Source organism: Diadema setosum, chromosome 1 (assembly GCF_964275005.1).
Source record: "Diadema setosum chromosome 1, eeDiaSeto1, whole genome shotgun sequence".
In the NCBI taxonomy this organism is placed as follows: domain Eukaryota; kingdom Metazoa; phylum Echinodermata; class Echinoidea; order Diadematoida; family Diadematidae; genus Diadema; species Diadema setosum.
In genome coordinates this window covers 17,445,048-17,472,908 of record NC_092685.1, presented here as the reverse complement: position 1 = coordinate 17,472,908, position 27,861 = coordinate 17,445,048, and the positions used below count along the sequence as shown (strand labels likewise).

Below are 27,861 nucleotides of genomic sequence, written 5' to 3'. Positions count from 1 at the left end.
GTCTGGTCCTTTATGCTCAAAGACTCACTTGCAATTACAAGAGAAATCCCACAGTCGCAGGTAAAATGTGCAGATTCACTACTCTATTTGTGAGTACTGGTAACACCATGATACAGACAGTATTGCATATACTTTGGATCTTTTTTTTTTTTAAAGTCATGTTATTTAAATGTTATAAGAAACAAAGAAGAGGATGCATTTCTGAGAGCCACCTGTATAAGCAACTCATCCAAAATATGAAAAATAACAATATGGGTTGATCACTTTCTGGGAGCACAAGAACTGCATGAGACTCAGACGAGTGCAATATATTCTTAGCTCAGGCAATTTATTTCGGTGGCTCCCAAAAGGGATGTCATTATCAGACAAAAAATTTGAAGAATACAAATGTAACTTGGTAGGATAGATCAAAACAAAGCAGAATTCATGAAGCAACTTTTCAAGCTGAGTATGCAACAGTATCAATTAATAATTGAGGGACTTTTGCCAGAGATATTGGGCCATGCATTGCTATTGTATGACTCACCCCTGACTGCACACTTGCCTTTCAAAAGATTCTTCAATCACAAAAGCAATCTTGTCATACATAAGTCCTTAAGTAAATTCCCTACCAAACATTTATCTCTTCTTTTTTTTTTCACAAGAGGCTGAATCACCTGAAGAGTAGCCATCCATTCAAGTTTGATATAAAGAATAAATAGTGACAAAAGGTTACTCACATGCCAGTTAAGCACATCACAATCACAAATTAAATTATTCAGGTTCAGAACTATTGATACAACAAAGAATAAAGAAAAGGGAATGTGAAAAAGAAAGCTTGAAATCACAATGTAGATGCAGCTCCTTTGTCACTTGTGGTGTATAAAATCACATTCATTATCTACAGGCAAAAAATATTTTGTGGAACTACCAATTAGGAAACACATCAGAATGTGTCCTGAAGTACTACTATGTACATTTCACATCAGCATTTGATATCCGATCGTATTTCATAATGGTCACAGGGAAGTAAAGAAGAATTCAATGAATTCTGAGTACAAAATGACTTCCAAATATTCATTTCCATATCAAAGCTGAGATTATTTTATTGCAAATGACAGAGAGATTGATCAATAGTATTTAAACATGATGGTGATGTACTGAAGATCAGCTGCTGGACAGGTTGTATCTGTAAATGATTCAGAGGAACAAATCAGAAATGATATAAGAATAAGAGACAGCAAGGGAAAGAGAGAGAGGGTAAGAGGTGGTTGGAGGTTGTCTTGCCTCAACAGTGCCTTAACTGAATGAAATAGATCTCATTGCTCATGGATGCCTGGAATTGCTGTTTGGCCATCATCACCTCTGAACTCAACCGACCAACTTGGAACAGCAGCGTACATCCGAACAGGTGAGGCATGTACAGATGGAGCATGCAGATTTATTTGACAGCATCAGCCTGGGCAGAGGAGTAAACTGCCCCTACAGGCAGCGGTCTTCCTATGCTTACCAGGGTACCCTCAAAAGGTCCTTCAGAAAGTATTTTCATCAAAAGCTAACATTCTATATAAGAGCCATTTATTAGAATTTAACATGAAAGTGCACGCTACATTACAGGAAATATATTTTCTTCAATATTCAACAATCAAATAACACACGGTGCATTTTACCACGAGAAGGAAATGCTAATTTCATTACGCATGCTAATGTATGCCCACTGAGAAATAATCCCATTCAAGAATATGCTCATCATTTCAGTGATGCAGGCTAAATTCACTAGGTGACCCTTTAAAAAGTCTGCAAGTGAGCAATATAAGTCAGAGCCCATGTAGCATCTTGAGCTGAGATTAATGTTACCAAACAGCAGCTAAAAGTCACTGCTATGTCTTCTGTAGTCCTTCTCTATTGAACATAATGTGGTGCTGAGACAACTAGAGGGTCAAATAAAGGTGAGCAGAAGATAATAAGCATTTGTTTGTCTGCGTCTGGTCATGGTACCATGGATTTAAAGCTTTGATCGGGTTTTGTGTCAGTCACTGTGATGCTATAGGCTGCATGAAAATAGTGAAGGAACTATATGTATGCTGCTCTTTCCTCAGATTTTCATTCGTTAGGAAAAATTAGTTTGCCAAAGATCAGAAGGTAGATAACTTGCTGTATTCTGTGTTTTGTTTTTATATCAATGTTACTCATATAGTACAGATCTGTTTCTTATTCTTTTTTTTTTTCAAACTACTAACACATTGGGCGTAATGCTCCTTTGCAGAACATACTACAATCCTTCAAAGGCTGTCTCTTGCTCAATATATTCCTATTAAAAATAGATGTAGGGGCCCTAAATATAAACTATATACAGTGCAAACTGATACCTTCATATTGACCATCCATCCACAGATTATTACCTCCTATTCCTGTTAGCATCATAAATTGAGTCATTTATTTTTATGTTGTAACTAAAGACTGACTGCTCTGATTATATACAAGTGATTAATTCTTATCAAGTCACAGAACCCAAATCCATAACAGGCAGGCTTAACCCTTTGAATGTTTACCTGGATTACCTACACTACAAAATAAGACTCTTCATTTGAATGGTTTAAACTGAGCAACTGCCAAATGTGTCAAGATACATGCCTGTCAATGTGTGTGCTTGAGTATGAGAGTCCCATAGATTTCTTATCCCTTGGAATCACTTAGAACATGAATCATTTAGAATGACCTGACAAGATGTACAGCATATACTTTCAGCTGTGTGTGTATGTTTAGTTGCAGCTGCCACTATTATGCATTTATTACTGTATCCTGATCACACTCATAAATTCATTTGAAGTACAGTGTACCCCCACATGCTGTGATGTGGTAGCAGAGTGTCCTTTATCGTCCATTTATTCTGGACTCAAAGCGTACTTTGGGCCTCTCTCAAACATTCTTCCTGAAGATAAAATTCAATGGATTATGCTTTCATGATAGTGGCATTCACATTGTACTCACTTCTGAAAATGCAAATTATATCAATTTAAATAAAATTAATAATCATTCCAATACGGTTTAACACTTACTATTGCTATGGTATCGCTGTCAACACAGGCCTAAAAACGATGAAAACATAACACAAGCATTAAATTAACTCTATCAGCTCTACTCAATGAATTAATGATAGCCATGTTGACAACCAATACCGAAGCACAACCACTGATCTATTTTTGGAGATAAAACTGCAGAATAGACAGGAGTTCAGTTGGTGCTGATGTTGACAAACTTCATAGACAGCAAGAGTACCAAAATTCAAACTGGCATGAAGCTCCACTGTATTTGAACCTTTCACAGCCAGCAATTTGTTAAGCAACATGTTTGACGCATCTTGATTCCATTCAGCCATTCAGGCGAACCTAAATAAAACTGTCCGCCTGAATCACAGCTAACCAGTTTCACTTCTTCACAGACTGTATAACATGATGTGAAAGGAGTCTACACATCACAACGTCTCCCTACAAATAATGCCAGATATGAATTGAAAAGAGAGAGATGAAAGATATGCCACATAAGAAATGCTGCATATTTCAAGGAGACTCTAGAGAATGGCCTCCATTTCTCTAAGAAGCTTCTAATAAAGCTGTATGTGCCCAATGGCTGGAGAGTAGCACATGCCCAGTCTCCATGCCTGATTTGATAAACCCCTGGCGTGCATTATAGATGATTGCGCTCATATCCTCACAGAGAGATAATGAATGCTGCTCGGCCTGAGGGTGAATTTGCCTCTCATCTACTCAAGATGTAAAATCACTCACAGGCTTCCTTCTAGCCAAAAAAGTTTTCTCTCAAATAACTCACTGGCTCTCCCTTAGATCCTATATAACATGTAAATAAATCAAGTCATAAAGTTTCTCTTCCCCCTTTCTTAATTGTCTTTCCTTTCTTCCTCTTAAATGATTTATTTTTATTTTCTTGCTACCATGAAGAAACATGATGAATGTACATTGTACAAGCTAGTCACATATGTGCTGCTCTCAAGCATGATCAGATGACATCATGACACATCCTGGCTCAATGCAAAATTCTTGTAAAGCTACATGGGTTTGGCAAATTAGGGGAAAAAAAATGTATGTGGGAATGATAATATAGAGTTTCAAGTGCTTTTTAAAGCAATTTGCAAAAGGAGAAAGGACACCAATACAGACACACCATCTCCATGTGGAAGTCAACTGCTAGCCAGCAAATTCCTTAGCTGAATTTGAGAGTCCGTTTGAGAAATTGAGTTAGCAGACAGCTTGGTGGGGCATGGTGTGCAAATCATATCAAATAAACTTGGTGAGCAGATCCTTGCAATGGCAGTCACATTCGCTGGATGCAGCTAAAGGTATGTTGGCAATGCAGACAATGTGGTTAAAGTCCTTGCGGGAGTTAGGTCGGAACCATACTTCAGATAAGTGACGAGAGCTTTATAATCTCTACAAATTTAGTGAGAAATAAGTACAGAAAAATATACATAGATACACACATGCAGACATTGTACTTTGTAATCATATCATATACTGTATGTCTCTCTCTTTGTAATATACATATAAGATCATTGTCATCACCTTCTCTGCACTCATGTGTATGAAGAATCTGTTACGAGTCAATTAAATAATCCACAGATAACTCATATTTTTCTACATCAATTACAGTACCTGTGTAACAAGTCAGCTTTCAGCAGTTCAGTTGATGCTCAAAGAAACTACAGATGGATAGTCCCTTTACAGCTGAATGATATTTGAATTCTGCATGAATTAACTCTGTCACTAAACATCAACAACATATGCGTATAGAATGTCAATGGCATTCTCGGAATTGGTCCTGAAAGGCTTAAGGAATGCACTGTGTCACTTCATGACAAAGTACTTCCTGTTCAAATCAGGATTATGTTATTGATATTAACAATAAACAACATTTTTATAACTCTTAATGTGGGTGTTTCTATGTGCAGGAATACAGAACTGAGAAGTTAAATCAAGATACAGAATTTGCAAACTGAAAAGTTTGTACATACACTGTATATTCTATGTACATGTACAATACAGTTTCTATTTACTGGAAACTCGCACAAAAGGGGAAAAAATACTACACTTCACAGTCATCGATCCTGCTATTTAAATTCACGAATGCTTTAATTGTTTGTACATTCAATACTAACCTACAAATTCAAAGACTAACATCTCGCATGGATATTAAAACCAGTCTCTCCCAACCTCGCTGGTCAAAGGGATGAAATCTATTCATAGGAAGACTGTATGGGCCCCATGGGATGAGTACCCATGACAACAACTCCATGACATTTCACAGTAGTGAATTGATGACGAGCAACTGAATATCAGTGTACTTGAGAATATAAACCATAATGGTGATAAAGAAAGAGGGTGAGAGAGAGAGAGAGAGAGATAGAAGAAAAAAAAAGGGGAAAAACCCCCAGAAAACATGTCCTGCAATGTTTTCACTCCTTTGATTTGATTTTGTACTCCCACAATCCCAGTGGTTTGGTAGAAATGTATCACAGAAAACTTTCATCAAAGTGTCAGGTATCTGGACACCATTTCCTGAGCAGTGATTTAAGACTGCTTCATGCAAGCAATTCAAAAAGAAAAAAAAATATACTGGTAGCCTTAGCTGCTATATTCAGATTAAGCAACATGAAAGCTCTGTTGACATGTAGTAATTACTAGGCCCTACATGTTAATCGCCCAAGTACAATTCTAAATTGCAAATTCACTGTCAATAAATAAAACTGCTGCTGAGATCCAAACTTTCTAAATGCATAATTTCAGACCACAGATTCTAGAAAGGGGGTAAGTTATTTCAGCAAAATCTCTCTCTCTTTGTAAACTGATTGGCAATTGCCATTTTGAGAATTTTTTGGCATAAAGTCAACTCAAGTAGATGGAAAGAGCAGACACACAAACATGAATCATATTCTTTCTTTTAAAAGAACACAAGTTTTTAATGATCATTGTATCATTGTTATCTATTATATTTCCTGTCATGTACAAACTGCTATTCACTGAAATGAACACACAAATATTAAGTAGATGAACGAAGAAAGAGAAATAAATCACTAAATAGACAAATGAATAAATTATCAGATTGTTAGCTTCTTGCATCAATAAGTCTAAAGGTACATTATGCAGGCATGAATTTGTAATCACCATGTGAAAATGACGATGGCTTATTGTCGTGTTCACACATTGCAGTACATGTAAAATGTATTGGGAACTAAGTGTAAATTCTATGAATTTCAACTCCACTTTGAACCAAGTCAGCTTGAACAGTGCATTCTACATGGTCTGACTGATACAATTTGCAACAACAGGATTTGCCTACGGTATAAAATAATCAACATCTATAACATGATATGTATATAAAAACCTTCTCACTTTGTATCTTTAATTGCTAAGGCTGCTGTATCTCTTTTTAAGATGATATTTTTATGAAAAAAAAGAGCCCACAAATGTTCAATCCTTTAACTTGCAGCTTGTTTTGTTTCAGCAATACTTCTAGTATGTTCAATTTGTCTAATTTTGCTATTTACAACAAACACATATAAGAATAGATATCATAGGTAAGACAATAAATAACGATCCCCTCCCCCCCCCCCAAGTTGTATGGCAAGCTTGTATCTCACGCTGCTCCAAACGTGACAGGCGGAATGACAAGATCCGTCCTCAACCTTTGAAGAGCCCAAGCGCCCTGCTACGAGGAAATCTGGGTCAGCTAAAGAAAGACGATCGAGGCGAGGAGTGTTTGTTTAACAGTTCGCACTTCTCTGCTTATTGGAACTCGCTCCTTTTCGGCTGCTTGGGATAATTCCCTTGACATGACAAGCGTGTCACAGATTGATAAATTAAGCAACAGCAAAAGAATAATACTTACAAAAATTAATTTAAAAAAAGATACAAACGATAAGTATCTCATTCGTGGAAAGTCATAAAACTTGGTGGTGAGGTACATTGTAGCACTTACATGTAGGTTTTGATATTGATTGTGTGTCAGTCTACCTAACCAACCTCATTAATCACATCACCTCCATCCCTCCCCCCCCCCCCCCAAAAAAAAAAAAAAATCAATTACTGCCAGCAGCATTACTCATTGTGCTACATAAAAACACCTATACCTGTATTTATTCACATTGTGGCATGGGCACAAAGTGCCTCCTCAATAAATATGAAATACTGAGCAAATAATGAATCATCTGATTGGCTGTGTGAATGCTACCTTCGATGAGATATCCCTAGCAAACGTAAAATGAACATTCTTCCTTCAGTCAGATGGTTGCATGCCCACTCATACATTAGTAGAATCAACAAAGTCAGCTTAATCCCATGCATCAATTACTCTGTTTACACTGGGAGCATATTTACACATCCACAGCTACTATTAGCACTGGCTTGGTTTGCAGCTTTTACAACCCCTTCAACATGAAAAATGCTGCCATACAATTGTACATTCATCATAGCAAGCTCAATATCTTTTATTCGTTGATCTTGGTAGACACAGGAATGTTTTATAATGAAAAAATCTCATGAAATTTAACTCTCCCTGCACCTTGAAAATGCGACTACACTCACATTTCCATTATTGTACTGAAATTTGGTTGCCATATTGCATCAGACTGCATAAGATGCATCACAGGCGGGGCTAGCTCTCTGCCATGCCGAGCTTCAAACATGTAGATGTTGAATGTGTTGTGGGATGCGTGTGTCTGTCAGTAAGTAGCTGCATCTAAGATGGTGTAAAGTGAGCTGGCTATAGAGCCATTCAGGAAGACTGGAGAGGGTGACAGCGATACTTTGTTTATCATCCTCGGTGGTTACTAAACTTATCGCAATGTCAACACAACCTCTATCATTGCGAATATTTGAAGGTGGAACGTTCACGGTATGGACATAGATGCTTCATGCAATACTGACACACACTCACGAAATGCGCAAGCCCAAAATAGATGAGCAAATTGATTTGGAATAATATGACTGGTAAATTGCACTTTCTGGGATTATGGGAGGCCTATCTGCATTACGACTCATCCTCTTTCCTATTTCTTCCTCTTCTCTCCCTCTCTTTCCATACACACATGTAACACACACACACACAACACACAGAATCACAAGCTACACAATTGGCTTTAATGGCAAAGGACGAGTGCATTACTATACACACAGTGGGAGGCCCTCGCTCTACGGGGCGGGATATTACAGCCAGTGGACTGCAGGCTCTCCAGGGAAATACAGAGAAGGGGGAAAAAATCAATGTGAATCTTCATATTCATGAATAGTATGGAGGGGGAAGAGATATGCAATGTGAGTGGCATATTGACCCTGCAATCAATCACCTGCAAGGGCTAACATGCTCTAGCATGCGATATAAATTGGAACAGATATTGTTTGGCAAAATTAAACACAGTTTATGGGTTTAACATCTGACACACGGGGCACAAATTGCATTATCTGTGAGATGCTTCAGCTATAGATCAGTGAAAACGAAGTAGTGCTCAAGCTGTATTCACAGGTCCATGATGGAAACCCAGGTCGCAGATACTCTGGCAAACGTTACCTTAATTATGATATGATGATGCACTGAATATTTCTTTTCTTTTCCAGACTTGCACCAAATCATTTTTCCCCCTTAATCTGAATCAAGTAAAACAAAGAAATAGATGGAAGTTTTAAAAACAAATGCCCAATGGACAAATTTCACACACAAAGTGTTCTTATCAATACCAACAAAACTCTTTACTCACATCACAACTAAATCAAACAAACAAAAGGATGGATGACATGAGCTCAGAATGGTACACCTACTGACCAGGACACAAACAAGACACGTGAGAATGCATGTAAATCTCACTCTTCATTGAATCTGTGAAAAGGTTGTGGCCTTTGGATTTTCAGGGTCTAACTGAAGGCACTAATCCATGGGTGCCTTTATCAACACACTTCTGGTGCAGAATTAACCCACTGAGGACAAGTCCCGAGTATACTATCGCAGATGTCTATGGGAAATGCGTGTTGTAGCAAAATCAGTCTGTCCACAATGGGTTAAGGTTTCCAACAGCTTTCAGGAAGTTTGGGGCAGTTAATAAATGCAAAGCTGTTTTTAATATGGGGTTAAAAATACCAGAACACATACCGGTAGTTGATAAACGCAAAGTCATTTTGAACACATTTATAGCTCAGACCTGCCCACCCTAACCACTGCCAACCAACCACATATCTCTGCTCCTCTAGTCAAACTGCATGATGGAGCTGTGCAGTGACAGGGCTTCCTAATCGACTCATGACAGAGATGATAAATGCAACAACTCCAGAAATGTGATCTGAAAGGTGTTTGCAAACATGTTTTCATAGTGGGTATTAAAACATTAAATGCAGCCAGTGACACTCAATTTGGATCATATATAAAATATATCCATTTGACAGCAAGATAGACAGCATTCTAAACAGATATGAACTTCACCTGTATGATGCAAAATATTAATTGCTTAAAATTGTACTTCAGCCTTTGGGAGCACATGGGTTGTGGCACTATTTGGTCTCCATGTGATATTGGTATTTGTCATCAAAACAGAGCTGTTAATAAATGCATTCTTCATTTTTTCCCCTTGATGTATGATTTACAGTGGTCTGCTACAAGTGCTTAAGCAGGCTAATGATGAAAGCTATGGCATCATGTGCTACGTCTTTGTCTTTGACAAAAAGAAGGTACGGTAGATTGATATTAGATGGGACACGGTGTGCTCACATCCGACAGGACAAGAATACAGCAGTAATGGGGAAGAAAAATTGGAAAGACACAGTCAACAAACATGTGGCAGGAAAGGTCATAACACTGCTACGGCTGTTTCCATCAAGCAAACTTCTGTCGGCATTCCGGATTCCGTGAATGCTTATTTCTATTTTTAGATGTTTAATGCACACGCTCCTCTGCAGCGCATGCATGTCAAGAGTGTTTTCCAGAAAGCAATAGGGGCAAACGGGATTCTGTGCAATGTAAGATGGCAATGTGTGATAACTTATGTGAATGACTGGTTGTAAAATATACTGATAGGCATGAATTTGAAAAATTTATTTTGGTTTAAGAATCAAAGCCACAAGGCTCATATTAACTGATCAGCCGAAGATATGAACTTGTCGAAATTGTTTTGCCATCTTCACTATCTTTAGTTAGCTAGCTTCATCTTGAACAAAGAGGACATGTGCAGAGATATGTTAGATGAATAATTTGTCTTAGTGCCTTCCAATGAAGAAAGACATATCAACAGCACAAACAATTACACTTGTGTAATACCTTTATCTACACATGCCAAGCACTGCATACAATATCTGATTGGCACAATGTACCCTTACTGTAGCATGTCCTGTGCAACTGCTTCAATCAGTAGGTTCGGAATAATAGGGGAAGTGTCATTGTACTGTCATGGTTTGCTTCAAATTTCTGGCTGACTCTTTACTTTATTTATAATGCAGTGGGAATTGTTCAGATGCAGTATTATTCAGTAAACTTACAGTTTACTCACTTATAGTTCTTATACCTCTCCTTCGTCAGGTATATATTTATCTTTGTGGGTTTGAAAAAAAAAAAAATCTATTGTTTATTCTCTTTGTCGGTCAGATGCAATCGCAGTGAAACTTCATTTGCCTCTCTCCGAATGAATGTCGGCATTGCTGTACACACATGAAAAGTAAGTGGCGGTCTGAAAATCCATAAACCTCGTGGGAGACTTTTGCAATGTGACACAATTTATGGTCACCTTTGCCAACGAGGCTGCGCTGATGACTAAATCCAATCACTTAGTCCAAGTAATTACTGACTCTTACGAGTTTCTTGAGGGCAGCAGTTTACAATATGTGCAATAGCCACTGCTGTCACTTTGTTCCCTCCCTATTTCCAGCTTATGAAATAAACTGCTGACCTTTCTCTTCCCGCGATTCACCAGTCCACCAAGCGCATACTTTAAATTATGGCACTGCTCTCCCACAAATAACCCCTGAATTTAATCTCAGCGAGAGAGGGTTTATTGCCACATATCTCTACACGAGTTAGTCCAGTGAACCATATAATCTCATATGTATGCAGTTGGATGTAAATTGCAGTGTTTGACATATGTTGGCTGTGTATAATATCAAACATTTCGTATTGGCTAAACCCGTGAAAGCATGACAAGAATACAATGTATTTATCTGATGAAACCTATCGCAATGTGTAACATGCATGAAATTTGGTCAGTATTATATCCAATTAGTATTTCTTCACATTCCCCATCTTTCTCTCCTGCGCTTGGGTTTTATCACGACAGTCACGAATCAAGTGAACCTAAGAAACTTCACAAAGTAGGGCAACAGAGTTGCTCCTAAGAGTTCGCCTGCTTCAACATAATACTCTGCCACACTTCCTAAAAATCCCATTCCACATAAGCCCTAAAGTCTTTGAATCATAAGGCATACCTATTGTTCATGGAAATCAGAACTGATATTTTACATGCATGCCTCCTATGCAAAAGGTCATGAAATCCATGTTGAGGGTACATGAAATACAAGTTCAACAGAGTAAATCTCAAGAAAGTTCAAAGAATTCATGCCCACGCAACTGAAAGGAAGTCACATTGTCCCAGTACAATCGATGACAAGATGCTAATCCCTTAAAAAGCAGAGCATTCTTTAATTTTCAGTACCAGTAGTAGTAAAGCATCATATAACAAAAGAGAGATACAATATCCAATATAATCTTGTTCTTCTTGTGGACAAAGCCTGGAAGGCACAGAGAGACTTTCTGATTGACCTAAAAAATTGAAAAGGTCTCTCCTCAGCTACCAATTTCTGTACCACGGCTTTTGTAATGATCTCAAAACTTGGCTTGCAGTGCATAACTGTAAATGTCAAACTGCCTTGTTATTTGTGGCATGAACACTGACATTTTATGTTTTTGTTTGCATCTGCCCTGTACACGTGTATCTCGATGGTCATTAGCATCACATATTTTATTCAGTTTAAAACCAGTATTATAAATACTAGAAAGTTAGGATAAAAGAGCAAAAACAAAGACTAAATATTAAGATCAAAACATTAATTTCTATCAAAAGTTTTTTTTTTAAATCACTTTTTTAACTGAAAAGAAGAGCCGATCCCCATTGGCATCTTGTTGCATACAGAGCCAGTGTATCACCACATAATTGGATTCAGTCATCATACTGGGTCAATTATCACAATATCCCATTCAAACATTACAGCATTTTACTTGTACTTTCCCTGATGAAAGAATATTTGACTTCTTCCTTTTATATGAAAGAGTACATGTATGTCTCCCGTAGATGCCAAACATTTTGTGGGCATGATATTTGCAAATCAGGAGTTGAACGAACATTTTGCGGGTGGTTGAATTTAAGGTTCGGAGCATGAATATGATACAGTTTGCATGCGCTCAGCATGTATAGTTGTGTGCCTGCATGTGCAATTATAAGGCTAAGAATCTGTGTGCAGCTTTCACCTGCTCATGTTGCATGTACATCACCCTCATACATTTTGTACTTGGTGCTCATGTAACCTGAGGGTGATATACAAATTGTGTACCATGGGTATTGTATTTAGGCAGGTTTTAAGATTCATGAAAATAAATCCCATGCAAAATATCCAGGATCTACAGTATTCCATACTTGATTTCTGTGTTGATACACAGAAGTAACCAAAATATCTCATCTTTGTTTGTGAGGTCACTAGAGGTGTACTTTCAGCCTGTAAGGAAAATAAAATCTTGCTTGAGTGTCGAAGCTGCAGGTGGATTGGGGAATTGATCATTAAAGGTCCTGTTTACCTTGGGGGAACAGCAAAAAATTTTCAAGATATGACATTTAATACACATGTGTACATCTGTTGTACCACAAAACATGCTACCATACAAAATTTTCACAATAAAGCCTAAAATATAGGGAGATATCGGTATTTTTCTCAATAAACCGTAACTGTAGATGGTTTAGTCTAGAAGCATTTTTATTATAACTATTGTTCACATTTTGTATATTTACAATACTTAACATTGATTTTATAGATTCTAATTTTTACAGTGGTTGTTTCTATCCCTAACTCACATTTTAGAACTATTTTAAAACACTAATACTGGGTTTTTGTTTCATCTTCAAATGGTAAATTATACCTTTAAGAATTCTGCATACACAGTCTGCTAATTTTTCTTTTACACCCTGTGTAGAGTCCCCTAAAACATAGCGCGACCTCTGGAGGTCATGCTATGTTTACAGCGTACAGACATTTGGGACTCGAAGGGTGCATTTATCAACTCTTTTTCTCGGCAGAAACAGGTTTTCCAAACAGCTTTCAAGGAATTTTTGCGAGTTGATAAACGCAAAGCTGTTTTGAAAGCCCTTTCGGAAAGCCTTTTTGAAAGCCGCAAATTTGTGCTTTCCGAAACAGGTTTCCTAAACAGGTTTTCAGAAACCTGTTTCTAGAAGCCTTTTGAAGCGAGATAAATGCAAAGCTGTTTTGAAACGGCTTTGTACTACAGTTACGAACCATGCACGCTATTATGACCTCTTCTCCTCGGGTCGAATTGTGCAATGCAGCTGTACAGTGACAAGCCAGTTATCGTGTTCTCAAAGAGTTGATAAACACAACTTTTTTGGAAGCCGTTTCTAAAGGGCTTTGAAAACAGCTTTCAAAAGGGCTTTGGAAACGGTTTTTGAAAGCCGTTTAAACAGAGGAAAGTTGATAAATGCAGCCTAAAAGGACAAAACACAAGGCACAAAGCACAAGTCTGGAGTGAGTCTGATACACTGTTTATAGTCCTCCTGTCTAGTAAGACCTCAGGAGGACCTGTGGAGGACATGCCAGATGAAAAATAATTTTTTTTTTTTTTTTTTTACACTAACTCACTTGTGGGTGAGAGAGACAACCGTATAAAGTTCCCTGGTCATCTAGCGCAAGGTAGGCATATGATCATATGCTTCTATGGAAACCAGTGGGCGGGCATTTCTCCTCGAAAAAAGGTTGCAATTTCTCTTGTGCAAATATGCACACTTCACCACAAACAGCACAGGTCACCGGACGTGTGTGCATGTTCACGCTGTGTTCACGCCTAGACCTTTTAGAGTCCCCTCATCTGGTGTGAACACGCCAAAACCTCGAGAGGTTGTGCTAGACTCGTGCTAGGCTGTCTAGCATGACATTTACGCCACAATCCCGATAAACTCACGGAAAAGACTTACGCAGGATTCTTTGTGCTATGACCGTTTAGAGTCCCTATATCGTCTGGCGTGAGCACGACTCAACCTGTGGACGTTGCGTCGTGTTTTGGGGGACTCTGAAGGAGTATGACACCCTGTTTAGGTAGAACCTCTGGAGGACATGCCAGGTATAAATGAGTGGTAGAACTGAGGCAACCCAGTGGGGGGAGAGAGACCTCCATTTAGAGTTCTTTGTCTTCTAGCATGAAGTCAGCATGTTTCTATGGATACCAGCAGTGGCTGCGCATTTCTCCTCCAGAAAGATGTGTGGTTTCTCGCAACAACTGATTTCCATAGAAACGTATGTTGACTTTGTGCCCAACGACCAGGAACCCCATAACGGGGTCTCTCTCAACCTTTTGGAGAATCGTTTTTTAGCTCTGGAATTAATTTTCAGTTTTATTGTTGACTCGCAGTATGGGTAGCTGGCTGGTGTGAATTCCAATCCCAGAAATCGGTATCAGAAATAGGACTGAACAAGCAGTGACATATGAAAGTAGACAAGGGAGAAAATAACAGAGAAAATGAAAGAGCGAGAGGGAGAGAGGGAGGGAGGGAGGATTGCGTACCTAAACGCTCTCTCAGGTATGCCATGTTAATTGAATGGGCTAAGACAGAGGCAACTGATCTTACTGTTCAAACCAATTAATTCTGGCAGCCCCATTGTTCCATGGCAGGCATTTGTTGGGATAGGCTTTCAATAATTGCAGGAAATGGGTCCAGTTAATTGACAGGTCTGTAAATGGACACCTATGAATGCAGTCTATGGTCAAAATTGACCTTCGCGTGATGAAAAACGGAACTGAAGTGGGCAAATTTTGCTGCTTCCTCTGAGCAGGGAGGAGGTGGCTCTACCGCCCTGCTCAGAGTGTATCATATAACACACACATAGCAAAGAAAACAGGACAAACCACCTCATATTCAGCAATGTCATGTTCCTGTTAAAACAAAGTTTTACATCAAAGTCAACAGTAACAAAACATCAGACGAACAGCTTCTCAAAGGTACATTTGTCACAAGCATCATGTCATGAATTTTAAAGACACAGGTAATGTACATGTAAAAGCTCTGATCTGGCCAAATTCAAGAATAAAAAGAATGAAATGCAGGCCAAATTAGCATTAGGATTGCACTATCAATGTCAGATGAAAACTCAACTGCATTGTGCTCTTGAGAGGCCTTGAACTGTATAGAGTACACATCAAGCTGTATATCAAGGATGCTTCTAGGGGCTATCCATTTTCATTTTGAAATTGAACAGATGCTGCGAGCAAAGAAATCAGGCCTTTTTTTCTTTCTTTTTTTGGCATGGAAAACCACTCCATGAATGTTATCAGATGTCTGTGAACAGAAACTCTCACAAGAATTGCTTGTGTGTGGATGGGCAAGGAAAAGATGGGGTCATTCTAAAGTAAGATGAGGTCAGGGTACAATAGGTGATCACTGTACCAGGGACAAGTCATAAAACAATAAAATCATCTTCTGGATTGTCAATATTGCAAATTATAAAAAGTCTTTATGTTTCCATACGAGACAATATGATATATCTATGCTTCAAGGGTAGTCAGGGTACAACCTCATCTAGACAAAAGAAATGTGCAGCCTGTAGTTGTTGTTTTTTCTGGCAACGCATACATACCTATCACACACTAAATTAATAGAGGAATGTTAATGAAGTACTAGAGACTTTCAGTATTAAAAGTTGTTATTTCACTGTTGTACTGTCAAATATACATCCCTGTACATAGTCACAGACTCCCATTTGGAATTCCAAATGATTCATAGGTCAAAAATTGACTTCAATTGACTGAAATGATATCATAACTGATTGTAAACATGTGATTAGTACTGGGTTCTTCATGATACAAAGAGCATCTACAGTAGTTTCCTTAACATTTGTGTGTGTGTGTGTGTGTGTCTGTGTCTGTATGTGTGTCTGTGTCTGTATGTGTGTCTGTGTGTCTGTGTGTGTGTGTGTGTTGTTTTGGAAGGAAAAAAAAAACTTGTTTGCCAAGGTTTCTCTACAATACATATGATATACACAGCTTATATGAAGATAAAAACTGTGCAGCATTTCATGCACTTTGTGGCTCATCAGTGATTAAACTAACACAAACATGATGCACCTGCCAAAGAGGCAGCTCTGAGAATAAATCACTTTCAGGGAAGCCAGATGGGAAACTGATATACATGTACATGTAAAGACTACTCTGCTTGAATAGTCTGTTACATTGTAGAGGAATGAGTTGCAAATTTCAATGAGCGCATCCTATACTGTTGGAGCTGAAGATGACAGAAATTTTGGGGTGACTTCTATACAACTCTAAGTTATCTATAAGATGCTTTGTGTTGGCACCATCTCTCAAAGACCTTAGACAGCAAACGTATAGAAAAGAGATCCAAATAAAATTTAAAATATTTATATACATGATTATTATTATTACTTTTTTTTTTTTTTTACACTAGCTCAACATCAAATTTGGTGACTGCAAAGAAATGTGATAGCGCAGTGCACACTGATCTTGTATTAACTTTACATCAAGTGATCACTGATGGTTTATCATCCAACAGTTTGGGGAACCATCAAATAATTTGTCGAAGCTTTTCTATGACAATCAGTGAAAGAACCCGATACTTTCTGATACATGAAACAAGGCACCAACATTATCCTTTTCATTATTCCAAGACTTTCTAAGCACCAGGACATTTTTAGGCCATAAATTTGCAGTTCACATCTGTGCTTCAGCAGCAGTCCATCGATCAGTTGAACTTTAAAAAGATTTACAACTGCCATAATCTTCGTTCAAAATGTTTACACTGCGTGATCATAAATTCACTACGGGGATGCTTTCATTCACAATTGAAACTTGTGTGGCATCAGGCTGCAGGATAGTTAAAACACCAGAGTGTGCAATGAATAATGTTTTATTCCTTGTATAATAGACATTATCACAACAAAACTGCCTTGCTTTATATCATACAAACCATAACCAGAGAAAAGATGGGTGTGATGTGTCTTGAATTCTTGGACTTTTGATTAACTGAACTGAAAGCTGTATTCAGGTTGCCATTTACAAGGGAAGAAGAGACAGAAGTTCAATTTTTAACAGGGAAATTATAGAAAGCTATGAAATCCATAAGCAAAAGAAAAGGCTTCAATTTTTATCAGGGAAAGCACTGAGAAACTTGTGAAATTCCCTGAGCATCATGTGCCTTTGTGGAACAGATAGATTACACTCAACCATGCATGTCAGACGAGACAATAATGTCACTTTTTACAACCTTTGAGCGCAAGTTTTTTTTTTTTTTTACATTTATTGCCATTTATTTTTTTTTTTTTGTCTGTAAATAATTTGTTAACTGACAATCTCCCTCGCCATAGAAAAGTCAGCACTGCTAGATTATGGAAGAATGATATGACGGATTTCATATTTTCTTGGAATTTCATCCACAATAAGTGAAAACAGAAACACTGTCATGATCATCAGTTTTCTGTGTCTGTAAGTGGCAGCTGAAAACTTTATCCATTTCAGTTCAATTCATTCAATCTTGATCAGAAGTTTTACATCAGCCTTTTTTGTTTTGTTTTTGTTTTTTTGTTTTGCTTTTCAGTAACAGCCAAGCACCAAATGTAGTGTGTTAACTCTGGCGGCATGTAGCCAATGTTTGTATTGTACATAGCCGTCATTCCTGCAATGCCACCACACTGCCTGGCTACACTAAATGAACAATGTTTGAACTTACATATGAAATACAACACAAATGCACACCAGATTGGGAGAATTCAATAACTTCCCAATCACATCAGCCTTGTGGTAGAAAAGCAAATCAAGATAGAATAGGACTATGGGTCAAAGATTTCACTTGTCTGACACTGTTTCCATGTTTACCTCATCCTAATGTGATATACTCTGACCACAAAATGCATAAGAGCAGATAGATCTGGAGATAGACGCATGGATAGAAATGGACAGATGGATATAGAGAGACAGACAGATAGATAGGTAGATGGATATAGAGAGATAGACAGATAGATAGGTAGATGGATATAGAGAGGTAGACAGATAGATAGGTAGATGGATATCGAGAGACAGACAGATAGATAGGTAGATGGATAGATAGATGCAGATATAGAGAGTTAGGGTAATATAGAATAAATATCAGCACAGAATTGATTCCAGCCATCTCCTTCCATCTCAACAAGCCGTGAACTGATAATATACTCTTTCACTCTCTCTCTCTCTTGTACGAATTGCTACTGAGGCCTTGCCCATGGCACATGAAATAATCAACATGGGGGGGGGGGGGGGGGGAGGGGGAATACCTAGCATCAGGTTTCTCAGTTGAGCTGCTAATATCTTGGCCCTTGTGAATATTGCATGCCAACAAGCAATCTGGCGGCTTGCTGGCTGGCTGCAATAGTCATCTATCCTCTGCGCTCTTCTTTCCAAGGGAGAAAACAAGCTTAACAACAGCAGACAAACTTTGCACCGATTGCATGAATTTGCATATTATTTGAATGGCACTTCTTGTTAAAAAAAGAAGCACCACTCAGCAGAACCATAATTTTTTTTTCCCCTCTGTTGCGACTACCAGCACATTTCCATGTAAAGAATCTGATCATGGCCTCCCTTTCTACTTGTAGAAAGATATCTCATTTCTTTGCGTGTGTGTTGGGGGGGGGGGGGGATAAAATGTGGGTGTCAATAAAAATGAACAAATTGCAAGAACTACATCTTTTAAAGGCTAAAGACAAACTGTATGTCTGCATAATAAATAGTATACAGTGAAACCCCGTTATAACGAGGTCCGTGGGACCGGCGATATTACCTCGTTATAACCGGTACCTCGTTATATCCGTACGCATCAAAAACAAAGAAAAACATAAGCTCGACATCGGAATATACCCATCAATGAAAGAAACTTGAGAACATCCTTTGCGTTGAACCCTGTAGATGTAGATGCCGTAGCTCTCCTTCCTCTTCCTACGCCTTCCTTCAATTATGGATCACTATTATTGAGATAATAAAGGGAAATTATTTGTGAATTAGACGAAAAAGTAGGGGATGAAATGAGATGATTATTTATTGTAATTCTTGTTTGTTAATTTTTCCTAACACCAGCGCAATTTTTTTTTATTTTTCTTTATTTTCTTCCGGAAATCTCTTCGCGTTTTGTACATCCGTTCTTGAAAAATATGCGACAGGATTGAATGTGGAAGGTAACGTTGTGATCCTTTTTACGCAAATCTGTACCTCATAGACCATTCTGAAAGAAAGATAAATCTTCATTGTGAAATGTAGTGTTAAAATTGTGATAATGAACAAACCCAGATCTATTCAATCTAATAAATATGTTTGTTTCTTTTTCTGATTTAGGTTAACATGCGTTATTCAACTATTTTTTACGCTACTGTCACCTGGCGAGATCGCGATAATTTCAGAGTAACATACATGCGTTGAGAGGTATTTTACGCTGTTGGAGCCCAGCGGGAATTCGATAATTTCATGAATCATTTCGGCTGTAATTTTATACAATGTATGATCGTTGCGTCCGACGGGATTAAAAATGCGTTCTTTATTTTCTTTCGAAAATCTCTTCGCGTTTTGTACATCCTTGAACTGTTAAATGCGTTTGTTTCTTTTTCCGAACACCAATTAAGTAGGTTAACATGCGTTATTCAACTATTTTTACGCTACTGTCACCCGACGGGATCGCGATGATTTCATTAATTGTTTCGGCTTTAATCATCCACACTCATACAGTATTTGCTAAGCAGCAAAAGAACTGGAAGTCGGAACTAAAAATGGAAAGGCTATAATAATGAGTTGCACACGCATTCCAGTTGTCCATTTTTGGCCACAAGTGTCGCTACATGAAAAGTTTTTGAATGCGTTATCGTTTTTTTTTTTCTCGTTGCGGTGTGGTCTGCCCTAATATCACGCACGCCTATCTCGCGGAAAAGAAAATCGAATGATTATGTTTAATGATTTAGTAGGAACATCGGAAGGCATTCCTGTGTCTTATCGCGTGATTTAGAAGAAAACATGGAAGGAACGGTTCTCTGCAAAATGGAAAAAGACGTGGATGGCGTGAATTCGGTTTTCAGTGTTTCGTTTGTCGCGTTTTTGAAAGCGGCAATTTAGTCAAGAAATGGAACCTCGTTATATCCGATCAAATTGCTTATGTTTTTCTTTATCATGATGCACCGAAATTGTCCTCGTTATAACCGGAATCTCGTTATAACCGAACTCGTCATAACCGATTCGTTCTGCCATAGGTTTACACGCAAAGGAAAACGGGACCGACGTGATCACCTCGTTATAAGCGGTTCCTCGTTATAACCGAACTCGTTATAACGGGGTTTCACTGTATTGCACATGGATCACACACCCATGTTCACTTAGCATTTACACATGAAGTTCTAGTCCGTGCACACTGTACATCGCACACAATTTTGCTATGATATACATTTGTTCATGATGCATCACGAGTAGTACCCCGGGTTACCGCGTTGTGTAGCGCCACCTCTCATCCATTCGAGGACAGCCAGAGAAAAATGCACGCACTGTGTGAGCGTGTACATAGCCATTCCCATGCCACTGCATGTTATACTATGCGTGCATGGTACGCTGTGATACCACTAGCATGTGCTTCAGTACAGTGCAGTGCAGTGGATAGCGCGCACTAGCACCAGCACCAAAATAATTTCCTCTTTTTGGCACCCAGGGTACAACCTTTAAAAAAAAAATAATAATAATTCAACAAAATGGCTGATTTTTATTTGGTACCCCGGGATACCATTTATGCCATCACATGTAAAAGACCTAAATTCTCAAGACCTAAATTCTCACGTCACTTTCATGCAAAGTGTCATGCAAAGTGGCTGGAAAAATAAAATGACTGGTAACTTGAAAACTAAGAGAAATAAAAAGATACATCCTATACGAATACACACCTAACACATCATAAAGAGGACCCTGTCTTATCTGAACAGGTTCAGAGGGGAAAAAATCCTGCTTAACCCTTCAGCCCCCAAACTGCCTTGTATTATTCATACTTGTGTAGAGTGTCAATGCAGCACCAAAGTAATGCTTGTTGTGACAGACTTTGAGGTTCAAAGAACTTTTGGCCAGAGAATGTTTTAGTACTTAGTGTACATTCCATGCTCCTGGGCAAATAGATTTATTGCATTAATTTATATACTGCAAACTGCATGCCCACTTTTATAAATTGAGTTATGAAACTACACTCTCGCAGCCACATAACAGGTAATTAATGCACTTACAAAGCAGATCACACACGTGGCGATAACGCACCTAACAGAATTACGTTCATTACAGCTCTTCAAAGTATGGGTAAAACTTTGTTAGTGCACAGGTAAAAGCCATCTGGGCCCTAGGGAAGATCATGTTCTAGTTATTTTTATTTTGTACTCCATGATGCCGGCTGGGGAACTACCAGGCTTGCACATACACAACAGTATTGCACATTCTGTTTTGTTTTTTGTTTGAGTGTGCACACACGTATCAATGAAGATATGTTTTCAATACAGGTAAAAAGTCTGGAAAATGATATTTTCTCTTAGATCAAGACATTAGGTATGTTCCAACAACCATGAGAGACAGAATACATCTAAAATGGCCATCAATAGGCACATTAACATGGCCTTATTGGTTGCAGTGTTTGTTAATGCCACTGTTTACCACTGAGAGCAGTGATTATAAATATGTTGAAGTTATCACATTTGATGCATATGTAGGCTCTACAGTTCAGTTGTATCACCTACATCCTACCATATAAAGTTTTTGCAATAAAGCCAAAAATATAAGGAGATTTCACTAATTTTCTCAATAAACCATAACTGTACACAGTTTATTCCAGAAACGACTTCAATGAAACTATTGTTCACATTTTTTATATTCAACAATTTACTTAACATTGGTTATACTGATTGACATCTTTACATTAATTGTTTCTATCCCTAACTCACATTTTAGAACTATTTTGAAACACTACACTACACTAGGTATTTGTTTCATCTGCAAATGGTAAACAGTAGTTTTAACAAAGTATTCCTCATTTGTTATGTGTGTGAAATACTGTATACGCTGTTATTTTCGCGAATTTCGTGAGTTTCGGGCCGATCACGAAATTAAAGACACAAAAAAATATTACCCCGTCGTACCTTATGTACAAATTGATGACAAAATGCATCCAACGCTGGCTGGACCAACGCGGCTGTTACACCGGCCAGTATGTACACATACTATCCTACTCGTTACGTACACTACGGTGCGACCGATTGTGGAAGTGCAGTACGATGCTAAACATGTGCAATCTCAGTGCTACATAACTGTGACCAGCGCAGCAGCCCCATACGCATAGCATAATGGGGCTGCGGACTGTAGCATTTAGGATCATGACAGGGTAGTATCGCGGACAAATATCAACTTGAAATCGAAAAATTTCTTTAATTTGAAGACTTACCAGTGAAGTTAAAGTATTAACAACAGGGTTCGTGCAACGTTTGGTTCTGCCAATAGTCCCTTTCTGTTCGAATTGATGACTAAATGTGACTTGGTCGAGAGGAACCTGGGAGAGCTTGAGCGAGCCACACTGAATTGACGGCCAGCGCATGTGCACTCATCACATGCGCATAAATTTCAAATCCATTGACTGGATAAGACGTCTGTGTGAGCATGCGCTGGCCGTCAATTCAGTGTAGCTCTCCCAGGTTCTTCTGGACCGAGTCACATTAAGTCATCAATTCGAACAGAAAGGGACTATTGGCAGAACCAAACGTTGCACAAACCCTGTTGTCAATACTTCACCTTTACTGATAAGTCTTCAAATTGAAGAAATTTTTCAATTTTAAGTTGATATTTGTCCGCGATACTACCCTGTCATGATCCTGAATGGTACAGTCCACAGCCCCATTATACGCTATGCATATGGGGCTGCTGGTCGCAGTTACGTGCTACGTTACCCTACACGAATGAACACCGGCTCAACCTGGTTGGGTGAGGCCAAGGGATGCATGTAAAACTTTTGCTAGCGCTAGCGCAGCTCTGAAACTTTGTCGTCTACATCTATTTGTTGCAACATTTGGTAGGTACTTGTGAATGCCGTGTGTGAGTGTCTCACTGCAAGTTCCCGTAATTGTTTCATTTTATAAATCTTCTACTGTGTCTTTTCTCTTGTCGTGTTTGGGAAGTCACAATGCAAATGGAAAAACGTTACGAGTACGTTGGCAAGTGTTTGAACGTGTTTCTCGGGCTTGGCAGTAGACCCTACTACTACTAGTATCAATCGCGAATTTAACAACGCGTGAAAATGCCACTGATACCGTGATTCGCGAAAATATCTGTACGCGAAAATATTGGCGTATACAGTAGCCCCAATATTCAATTTCTCTTAACCCATCCACACACGGGCCTCGGTGTAATCTGTAATTTCATATGCCTGCCTAGTAAGTTGGCCGTGAACTTGGGCGCGATCTTCCCTACGGCGCGATCTACACGTGAAGGGCATTCATACGTCGTTGAAAAACTGCCTGTGTCATTCCCACTAGGCAGGAGGGTTGATGCGTGTACACTTGTGTGAATGTGCACTTAGTTGACTCAATGCAGCACTAGTTTATGTGAATTTTATGAGAGGAAATAATAAACTGTGAATGAATTATGGAAAAAAATATTATGTTTTTGTGTATTTTATTCATAAATCCTCTTCATTTCAACCCATCTGTAATCACATCTTACCCACTTGCAAATCGACGTGTCCATAACGTCCTCGAGCCCCCGAGATAGCTCTGGGACATTCCATTCAATGACAGGGTTTTTATTTTGCAACGTCATCAAATAACTCTCATGTAAGCAAGTTCTTGCTATGGCTAATCTATTTTATAATGTATCATAAACTATCTATGCTTAGATAACCTAATTCAAATTTGCAAAGACATAGAAAAAGATTTGTTTTACAATCGTGATACGTTCAACTACTCATTTACCCTGTGCTGAAAAAACACTCAGCACGTGGCATGGTACAAACAAATCGGACGTAAGAAGTCGTACATTCAAGAGCTAAAACAGACAAATAGCGAAATCAAAGTCTACTGAAAAGGTCTTGACACTGTGATGTATGTTCCAAAATCATGTTTGGCTTAGTTTTGAGAGGATTTTCTACACTTTGAAGTTTTTCCTCGCACGAGATCAGGAATGAGATCAGTGAACTAGCTACTCATACAACGTGTACTGTATGTATAGAACATGTGAGTGCATGCATGCACTAAGTGGATGTGAGAGTGCGGCAAGAAATCTAGGAATGCACCAGGGTACGGTGTGCTGCAAATTCTTTGGGCGAAATAAGACTTCATTGTTCAGCCCCTTCTTAGTATTTATATTTGTATAATAATTCTAATTCTTCATAAAATCACGATAAAAATACTTCATATATTCATAATATATTTTAGAAGCTTAATATGAAATATTTTGGCTTTTTTTTTTCAGTCCAAGAAAAAAAAATATTTTGAATAAAAAAGTAATAATAAATAATAGTTCTTGACTCAAGTCTAAATTCCATGTGCCTTCTTGCAGTTACCTTACCCCGCAGTTGCCCATGGATACGATGCATAAGTAATCAGCTGTTTACAGAGTAGGACCTATTCTTCTGCTCCTGTTACTTTGTAATTGAGAGCGATTGTGATTTTATCGGTGACGTTTAGTTTTATAACCCTATCCAATAAAAAAAGACAAATTCAAACATCAAATGGTGTGACAGTTTTTGTCAGAATTCCCTATCAATATCACTTGTCACGATAGTTTTCAGATTTCACTTGCTTCATTATCGAAGCTGTTGGACATTTGAAAGAACTGCTTCATAAGAAATCACCTTTGATTTATTATTTATTTTCACAAACAAGAATTTTTATCACTTACATATTTTTTTATTAGTTTAATGTCATAATATTTCATGATGGTATGTGTTCTGTCTTTACATGGCAAGATGGGATTTTTTTTTTTTCCATCCAGGGTCAAAGAAGAAAGTGACAGGAAGGAAACAAAAAGGATAGGGAGGAAATGAAAAGGATAGAATGAAACACCTGCTCAGCAGGCTCTTTTTTATTGATTTAACACAATGGTGAACGCAGTACATCAGAATTTAAGTACAGTTCTAAATAATTTATTAGTTGAAAAATGAGCAAAGAAAATGGGATTTCATCGAGTTCTAAATGAAAACTAAATTAGCATCGCCATTTAGATCTAATATTTACTACAGAATTCAGAATAGACCTGATGCAAACTTGTTATCAAGCTTTTGGTTGAGTTTCTTCAGAGACACGAGTGATAAAATGCAGGTCTCTAGACCACTCCTGTCTGTGCACGAGCGAGCATCAGCCCCCGTTTCAGTGACAGTGTCACTCTCGTCATCGGCCTAGGCTACTCATGTTGTACTCGCCATCGTGAACGTCATGGTCAAACGAAATAAATTGCATCATCATAAGGGTTCGTACATCAACATCACCAGAATCATTATCATCATCATCACTATCATCTCAACCACAGCAAAACCCTGAATATCACTCCCATCATAGTCACTCTCACAAAACACATCAGCAAACGATACAGACATCGCAGACCTAGCTAGACATTAGTTGTACACAAAAATGAAACGGAGGTGGAAAACTAATAATGAATACACGAAGACTATCGACGATGGCATTTTACCGTAAAAAAAAATACACGGAACAACTTGCACCGGAAAAAAAATTGAGGTAAAAAACTACGATGAGGAAAACTAGGGTGAAAACCCGATGCTTGGAAGACGAACGATGAAGACACTTTACGGTAAAAATGCTTACACGAAAACAAACGAGTGGGTACCATACAAAGTATGATGTTCTCGCACACACATAGATAATCTACATCATGTTCAATCAAAAAACTCAACATTCGAACAAAAACTCACCTCTAAATTGTTGCAAACGAGATAATCACATTTAAAAAAATGAGCAAAACACTCTCAGAAGTACGATTGTACTCTGAAAATAAAAGAGATAGAATGATACGAAAGCAAAAGAGAGAAATGGACGGGAAACCTAGAGAAGTTACATACGCCACAGTCACTAACATAATTGGAATTCGACACACAGGTAAACAGATATTGTCACGCACTCCCTGAGGAGATCGATATCACGATACCACGCGCAAGAAATCACTGCAGTTGCTGGGGCAACAAAGATACATGCGCGCTGTAAACATGAATATTGATTAGTTTCTCAGCAGGCTCGAACCCCTGGTAGGTGTTTTAGCTAATAAGAGACATTCTAAGATAGATTTCTTTGCATAAATTATTTTTCAGAGTCCCAGTAAGGATCTCTGTGATTGGCTAAAATTATTCTACAGCTCGTGGCCAAGTCTGAGGTCGTAGGCTGCCCTCTTTTGGTCATAAATAATGCACCCCACGCTAGATGTGGGGTATTACGCGAATGGGTTAAGACAAGTTGTCTGCAGGTGACACCCTCAAGACGTACAAATATCATGCTGTTGTGGCTCCTATACATAAAAAACTTGAACTCTTAGTTGACTTTATCAAAAAAAAAAAAAAAATGACTCTGCAAAAATAACAGGTTGTCCAACATGACTAAGACAGCTATTTCCTTATGTAAAGCCGTGTCATATGATTTATTACATATGTACATTCAAACCACATAAATTGTGATTATGGTTTCTTAAAGCTATGATTTAAAAAAAAAAAAAAATCTCATTTCCAAATGACTTCAGATCTTTGATGCTGAGAAAAAACATTTGAAAGAAAAACAAAAATCATGGCATAAAAAGCAACATTTATCAGGAAATCCTCCTTTGGAAATACACCTGTACCTGTTTAGTTCAGTAGCTCACTACTACAAGTGTACTTCCTGTTAGTTAAAGGAACAAGGTTGCATTTTTCTACAACATGAGCTTTTGACTGTCTCCTGTACTCCCAAATACCAAGTAGTAGGAAATTATACCTCTGTTCAGAATTTGCGACTGAAATGCGCAAATGTGATGATATACAGTGTACAGGCATCAACAAAAGTTGCAAAATTACATTGGTGACTGTGGAAAACATGGGAGTACATACGTACATAATGTACGTAGAAGGAATTACAGAAAGCACAGGCATCATAGCATATTATACAATGAAGCAAAATGAAATGTACCTCAACATGAAATGGGAAATATGTACCGTACTTGCACTATTTCTCATTCAAACAGAGCAAGTGGCAAAAGTCCAGAGCCCTGATAAAAAACTGACATGATTCAGACAATACAAACACACATGCCAGTACATCAGTATACACACAGACACACATCATCTGCTCCCTCTGAGACCCCGGACCGAAACAACAAATACACTGTATGTGTTATCCACTTGTCTGCTCTGGGAAGAGTGGATTACAAGGCTGCATCCTTTAAATAGTATGAATGCATACACAAGTAATTCAACTGACAGCGAATGGCATACCACTTACTGTAGGATGTGACATGTCAAGGGAGTGAGAAATAGAAAGCACACTCAAGTCCATATGGACTGCCACTGTCTGCAGACTGCATGCAAGCTTATCACAAGCAACAAGCATT

The 27,861-nt window shown here is 38.3% G+C and overlaps 1 protein-coding gene across 1 annotated transcript in view; it reads right to left on the bottom strand.

Annotated features, from left to right (window-relative positions):
• LOC140227736 (phosphofurin acidic cluster sorting protein 2-like) overlaps positions 1-27,861 on the bottom strand; it is a 96,035-nt gene that overhangs the window by 52,077 nt on the left and 16,097 nt on the right. The window lies entirely within an intron of this gene.